The sequence below is a fragment of the Dipteris shenzhenensis genome, chromosome 1 (genome assembly GCF_047967505.1).
Source record: "Dipteris shenzhenensis isolate YYH24624 ecotype China chromosome 1, Dip_SZ_1.0, whole genome shotgun sequence".
NCBI lineage: Eukaryota > Viridiplantae > Streptophyta > Polypodiopsida > Gleicheniales > Dipteridaceae > Dipteris > Dipteris shenzhenensis.
This window is the reverse complement of record NC_141596.1, coordinates 26,438,879-26,446,829: the sequence shown is the minus strand read 5'-3', so window position 1 is coordinate 26,446,829 and position 7,951 is coordinate 26,438,879. Positions and strand designations below refer to the sequence as shown.

The 7,951-nt window shown below is 44.6% G+C and overlaps 1 pseudogene; it reads right to left on the bottom strand.

Moving 5' to 3' along the window:
* Positions 1-3,694: 3,694 nt before the first annotated feature.
* Positions 3,695-6,112, bottom strand: LOC147905620 (putative polyamine oxidase 5 pseudogene; annotated as a pseudogene).
* Positions 6,113-7,951: the final 1,839 nt, after the last annotated feature.

Sequence of the window (7,951 nt, the reverse complement as noted above, 5' to 3'; positions counted from 1 at the left end):
TATCTAAGACATCCAAAACTTAAGCAAAAGAAAGAAATACAGTTCATGTGCAACATTGTTTGGTAGATCCAATCCTATGTTTGACCACAAAGGTATGTGGACAAAATAGAAAGATGTGGAATAATCCTCATAACAAAAGAATGCATATTGATCTACAAAAGTTCATCAAAATATTTTATAAGTTTCAAATATAGTGTATCCATCCATGAAATGACATTGCTTACAATTTTCATCACTATAAAATAATATGCAAGGGATATATATTGTGAAAGAACAAGTACAAAGGATAGAATAAACTCAATTCATTAAAAAACTAACCTGAATAAACTAAAATCTAAAGTGAGTCACCAAAATGCAGATGTATAGTAATGCTTGTAATAAAATTAAAGTTTAAAAAAGTGAAAGAATTATCAAATATACCTAAGAAGATCCATCCACAAAGCAATGCAATGAATTTAAAAAACAACAAGAAACAAAGGCCTACTTGCTATTCCATCCTTGAAGATCACTTTCACAATCATTAAGTTCTTTTATAAGTGACATAACGTATTTCATATCACTCAAGATGTGGTGCCCTAATGTGTCACTAATCTTTTGGTCTATCGTATTATTCTCCAATGTTTTCAAGCTTTTCTCATACTATGAATTTGAACTATGCTACTTGGATTCATAATACTACCATGACATTTGGACTCATTTCTTTCCTCGGCAACATTCTTTTTTTAGCAAGGGAAGAGTTTGGATGCCACTCTAATTGAGAACCACTTGGCAAACAATATTGGAATATAATAGATAGATTTCCTATCTCACACCTCCACATGCCAAAGCCACTTTGTGTTATGGGATTAAATGGATGTTATAAGAGGCATTCATAACATGTATATAAAGCTTGCTAAAAGGGAGGGGGGCTTTCATTCATTAAAATTCAGTCATACAATCTGAAATAATGCATTATTCAAATCAATATGGATTAGTCTCATTTCCATAAGGGTCAACATCAATATGGATTAGTCTCATTTCCATAAGGGTCACATTGAAACTGTCTATGAGCTTTGGTGAGAACCACAAAACAACTCAACAAGTTTTGAGAAGATTTGATAATATATGGCAAATATATACCTCACTCCCTCAAGTTTTTTTCATGATAGGTTTCCCACGAATTTGTAAATTATAGTATAATTACTTACATGAACGCATGTGACTCTATTATGTATCTTTTACAAGTGCCATACTTAGGACTACTTAGCAATTCTTGTGTTTTGGAAGTAGGTGGAGGATGCCTTGTTTTAGGCCAACTACACAAGACTTGCAACATGCTTTTTTGCATTTTTCATTTAACCAAGACCTTAATTGGTTCATCTTGGGGGGGAGAAAGTGCTCAAAATATCCATCTTGGGGGAGCAATAATTATTGCAATTTAGAGGAGCTTATCTGACCAAGAGCTTAGTTGGTTTAGCCTTGGGGGAGCAAGAACTCATCTGGTCCACCTTGGAGGGAGCAATAATTATTGCAACTTAAAGCTAATAATGACGATATCTTTTACAATTGGTCTATGTTTGTGTTATCAATAGATGACTACATCATAGTTATTTTCATATTTAGAAAAAGAAATATCTTCCTTTTCCACAAATTTGGAACATTCCTTTCCATTCTCTTTTGTTTAAAAATCATTAAATATGATACAAGAACATTCCTGTTTTCAAAGAATGTGAAAATATCACATTATTGTAAACTAAATATATGATGGTTTACCCATAAAATTAAGTGAAAGAAAACAATTAAACTCATCCACAAACATCGTGCGATGATCCAATCCTATGTTTGACCACATAGGTACAAAAAGACGTGAAAGTATACTTATGCAATTTCATCTAACGTATTGGATTATTCCCCATGCTAGGTTTTCCTCTTATTATAAATTTGGATTTTGCTATTTGGCTTTATAATAACATGACATACGCTCACATATTGACTGAAGCCTTTCTTCCCTCTACACCAGTTTTCTTAAAACAAGGGGAGAGTGTCAAGGCACCGGATGTCCACCTTAGCAAAGGACCACATGGTGGAATGGACCTCAACCTACTAAACAAGCTACCCTATGTGGTCCCTATCCATGTAAGAGCCACTCATATTTGGGTTAAATGGGTTTTGTAAGAGGCCCCTTCATAACGTGTGTAAACATGCTCTAAGGTGAGAAAAGTTCAATATTAATGTGTGAGATAATCCATGTCTGAATCAAGTTTCATTCCCATAAGGGCGGCACTAAAATTGTTCATGGGCTTCAAAAGAGAATTTCGTTTTGGCGGTAAGGGGGGTGGGTGATGTGCTTAAAAATGATAAGGGAAGCGCACGCGTAGAAAGGAAGAGATGGGGGGCGCTTTCTAGTCCTCACGATGCCACGATTCTTACACTCGAGCTGGACTGTTAGCGAGCACCAATATGCAGCAGCAGACTTCCATCATGCTTGCAAGCATGCCACACCTGAATGCTCTGGAATCCACCAGTAAGCAGTCCGGACTCAACAGCGGCTGCATTCTTTTCAGACGTAGTCTTCACAACTTTTGGCTCTTTATAGGGAGTAGGACAGGGAGCCTATTGTAGGAGTCGAGTATATATGGGGAAAATCGGCAAGTGTCCAACCACCACTCAAAGCAGAACACGTTTGATTGGTGTGCAAACGTGGGCAAAAAAGGCCAGAGAAATGGTCTTTTAAAGCTCCAATTGGGTAGGAGGAAAAATCGCATTGTGAATCTCCAGCAGCAGCACCTCACTGGCATTATGTGGCATATTAAAATATAACGGAGACGTGCTCGCTGATTCGAAAGCTGGCTTCATCATCAAATCCAACTGGCAATTTGCAAGCACCCATAAAATTCGAAGGACCCGAGGGTCTCTGATTTTATTTTTCTTGGAGATGGGTAGAATCGTCTAATTCCGTCCAGGGATTCTGATGTATTAGTTTCGAATTTATTGGATCTAGAGCTAAGTCGATACGTGGTTGCATCATGGGTACAAGTGACATACACTATAGGCTACTACGACCTGTCATTGAGATAAAAGATGGGTATCTAAGTAGGAGTGACATACACTAGAGTCTACTATCTGTCAATGTAGGTATTCAAGTAGAATGCATGTGATTTGATTTTGGAGGGGACAGCTCCTCTCTGCTGTTCAACAACATGCACCCAACTTCCAAGTCTTTTTGCAGCGCTGGCAAGATATTCGAGCTCATGCAAACCTTCCTTTTTAGGCATCACAACGCATCACAGCAGAATCTACTTTACTTTCATATGCTTTCCACACGCAACTCAACTTTTTGTCAACAATTCCGGTTTATCAACATCATCACTCAGTTTGAAGCCCACATTTCCAATCGAACACTATAAGGGCACACACATAGGTCCAATTTGCATTACACTTCCGGTTTATCAACATCATCACTCTAGTTTGAAGCCCACATTTCCAATCGAACACTATAAGGGGACGCACATAGGTCCAATTTGCATTACGATTCCGGTTTATCAACATCAGTACTATAGTTCCAAGCCCACATTTCCAATCGAACACTATAAGGGCACACACATAGGTCCAATTTGCATTACAATTCCAGTTTGAAGCCCACATTTCCACTCGAACACTGTAAGTGCACACACGTTGGTCCAATTTGCATTTTAAAGTTTGATACAGTGTCCAATTTGCATATCCTCCAGATTTTAAAGTTTGATACAACTATCTATTCTCCAGATTTTGAATCCTCCAGATATTAAAGTTTGATACAATGTTCTCCAAATTTTGAAGTTTGATACAACTATTCTGGTCTGCCATTAACAAGAGCAGCGTCCTCTTAATGAAATTGAAGCAGCTGATAGGCAATTTTCTTTCCCAATTAACAAGAAGTCCACTTTGGTTACGCTCAACCTTGCCTCCTCCGCTACGTCTCGGGGACATATTTGAGGTTTGATACAACAATTCTGATTTGCCATTAACAAGAACAGAATTCTTTGAAGGGAAATTGAAGCTTGTTGTCGACATTCTTTGGCCGCTTTTCTTCGGTGAAACACTCAAGGGCACACAGATTGCCTGCAATTGCACAACAGCAACGGACCCAAAAAACCTTGAACAATCATCCGGCAGGGTATAGTCAAGTCATTTTAATGAGGAAGAAGAGCGGTAGTAATGGATGAGTCTGTCAGCTTCACGAACGCCACTGAGGAAGGCGCCATGGGTGGTGGAGTAGAAGCGGCGATGGGTAGCTTCACCGGCGAAAAGGAGTTGAAGGGGGGAAGGCTGAGGGAGGAAGGGAGAGAAGAGGTCGTCATCTTCTCCTTCAGACAAAGAAGAAGAGGATGAGGATGAAGATGGAGAAGAAGAAGAAGAAGAAGAAGATGGAGGAGGAGATTGAGAGCAGAGATGAGATTCAGGGAGGGGCTGAGAGAGAGCTTCGATGTCGAGGCCAGAAGCTCCGGTTGCAACGTAAGTGTAGGAGCCCTGGCAGAGAGGATTGCTTCCCCATTTACTTCTCAGAACTCCTCTGAACATCCTCCTCAGCTTCGTCTTCTCCATCTCTCCCTCCTCGCATCCATCCTCAGAATCCGAACTCTCCCCCCCTTCCCTCTTCTTGCTTCTCCCCTCGCCTCCTTCCGCCAGCCCAAACCTCGCCAATACCTCCACCACCCCTTCTATCACCTCCTCGTCCTCTAACCCCTCCAATTCCATCGCCTCCTCCCCCGCAAACCAGCACAATAGCACGTTCGACCCCTTGTAGATTGGACACATCGAGAACGTCTTCCTCATCCACCTCGGTATCGACCCGTCCTTCGCCGAGTCCTTGTGGTACAGAAACTGCGTGTACGCGCAGCGGATTCGCTCCTCCGCCGACGGATCCACCGAGAGAAAGAGCTTGTCCACTACGCCGAAGCCGAGGCGGGAGATGGACTGGAGCTTCCACACGGGCAGCGGAGGCTCGAAGAGCTGGCATGCGTCTCCTTCGTTGGGCAAACGACCTCTCAATTCATGAACAGACCTACAAACAGCACCGCCTTCGGCTGGGTCCTGCGGCGGGATCAGCGATGTTCCTGACTTGAGAACACCTAGCGACATAGTCAAGATCACATGGTCGGCTTCGATCAGAGAACCGTCTTCGCAACTCAATACAACAGCCGCAGATGAGAACGGATGCGAGTGATTCCAGAAAATCTTCTGCACTTTCTTGCCAAATTGAATTGTTCCGGCAGGCAAACACCTCGCCAATTCGTTCAAGACGCTAATGTATCCCTTGCCGATCGTGATATGCGGACCTGGGTACTCCTCGTACTCTTTCTCCGATTCCAGATCGACGTCGTATAAGGAATTCGACGCCGTTCCGATCCGTTCCATGTCCTGCAGCATCGAGAACACGGACTCTTGCAACGATTGCAACGTCCACCCCCGCCTGCCTCTCGACTGGAACCCCGTTTCTCGCCCTTCGCCGTGAATCAAACCATAGCCGTCGGAAGCCACGATTCGCTTCTCTACATTGTCTTGCTGCGACAAGAAATCGCTCAGCCCCTGCCTCAGCGACAAGCCTATGCTCCCAGCTTTCGTGGCACCCTCCTCGCACGATCGCGAATCGTCGAGAGCGCCGGCACTGCTTCTCACCTCCGATATAGCCTTCTTGAAGGCGTCCAGCACGGGCTCCATGAGCTGAGGCTGGACGACGAAACCGCCCTCGGCGCGAGTGACGGGATTCTGCGGGAAACCATCCTGGCGTTCCCAGGGGCAGTCACCCTGCACGGCAGCGATGCGCTCGGCGATGTTGTAGACGGGGCTACCGTCGATGCCATGGATCCAGGTAGCGCCGAGCTCGACGTGGTCACCAGAGAAGGAGGAGGAGAAGATGCGGCCACCGAGGCGGGAGCTGGCTTCGAGGAGGGTGAGGTGAAAGGGAAGGGAGGGGTGGAGGAGGAGGAGGCGGGAAGCGGAGGAGAGGCCAGCCATGCCAGCGCCGACGATGACGATGCGGGGGGGGGAGAGACCCATGGAGGAGGAGGAGGAGGAAGAGGAGGAGGAGGCTATGGCGATGGAGGTTGGCTATGGCGATGAAGAAACAGAGCAGGGGAGGGGGCTGGCTATGGCGATATGCAGAAACAGAGCAGAGGCTATGGCGATATGAAGAGTGAAGAAGAAATAAAAGAAGACGACGAAGAACAAGAAGATGATGACGTGGCAACAACCGTCCAATGGTGGCGTCCAATAGACCGGGAGCCGCTTGCTTTTTATAGGCGGTTACCCCTTTTCCAGGGGTCTCAACCGCATATTTGTGCTTTTCCACCCGCCACGCCATCTGCCACGCCGGCCCTTCCAAGCGGCCACCTCACCGCCTCCCCGCCCAGTCAACCCCCACCCCTTTGCCAGTCAGCCTCCCTCCACGTGGACCCTTCCCGCTCCGTCCCTCCATGCCCGCCACTTGTCCTCCTCTCGCCGCGCTTCCCCCCCTCCACGTCAGCTTCTTCGTTCCACCACATCCATCGTTGGCTCCTGAGTCATCGTCATCCTCCACCTCAGCTCCCCACCCAAAAAACCTTGTGGACCTCCGAGTTTCCTTGCAACCCTCGCATTGTGCCATCTCAATCCCATGGAATTTCCCCTGGTCTCCTCCTCAAAATATCTCACATAGCTTTGTTCACCCCATTCTAGGCAAGAACTCCTCGCCTTCACGATCGTTCTCCTTGAAACCCCGCTTCCTTTCCCATCTACCAATCGTATCACAAGATTCCCTCCCCTTCCCTTTTGAGACATTCACATATTTTTTATGTTGCATTGCCACTAATGTCCTACCATTAATCAATTCCACCGTCAAAAAGTACAATGAAAACTGCCCATTGCTAGTCATGAGTCTCCTTAACCTTCCACAGGGATAGTGAGGCCAAGGCCACTCTGTTTATCAAAAGCCTCAATTACAATCCCTTTGAGTGGCCTCATGCCATGCCACTCAACATGGTTGTCCACCCCTCCCCCCACTTACCTCACACTTCCTTTGTATAAAGCCTTAACCTTTGAATGCTAGACTCCAACGTCAACATTTGGTCAACATAACGACTATACGGTCCATGACAACCAAACACTTGTTTAAAGGTCCAAATGTGAACTTTGCTTTATGTGCAACTAGGGATTTCCCATAGTGGTAATAGATTTGCAATGAAGCCACTACAACAAAAGTTTAATTTTCAAAGGCATCTTTCCAAATGTAGGATCAGGTAGCATAAGGGTCCCACATGGTACCAAGCAACACATGCAACTGTATTGAGCTTCATTGCTTTTCATGGTTGAAACCTTCACATGAAGCATATGCTTATGCAGGGGAACAATTAGCGCCTAGAAGATCAGGCCCTAGAAGTACTTTATAACAAGTGCCAATTGCAAGCGCTTGATCGGACTCAAATTTGGTGTAAAAGTCTTTTAAATAATGGGACCCATTCTACACAAGCCCATGTTAAAGGTTGTGCAACTTTTGATGAGTTCTTATGGCTTCAATTGGACCCTACCCTTGCACTCCCTCTCCACTTACACTAAAAAAGGTTTGCAACTTTGACTCACAAGACCCACTTTTGAATTCCTACTCGTCAATGTTTGAGTTCTATTCACCTATTACTAACTCAAACTTCAAGAGGGTATCATGTTCAATCCCCACATGCCAACCAACCAAGTGGGGAATATCCCCCGTGTGGTAGTATCATTGATCGACTTACGTCACATAACCAATTATGAAGGATATACATGATCAATCAAGAGCAAAGATAAACATTATGTGCCTTAAGGGAATTCAAAAATAAGTGAAAAGAATGAGGGAAAGTTGTAAGACAATGCCCACAAGGTGTTGATTGCCATAAAAGTGTCAAAGGACAACACAATGTGAGAATAGACCCCCAAACTACGCCCCTGAGAGCAAGAATGCTTCCAACACCTTCTTCTT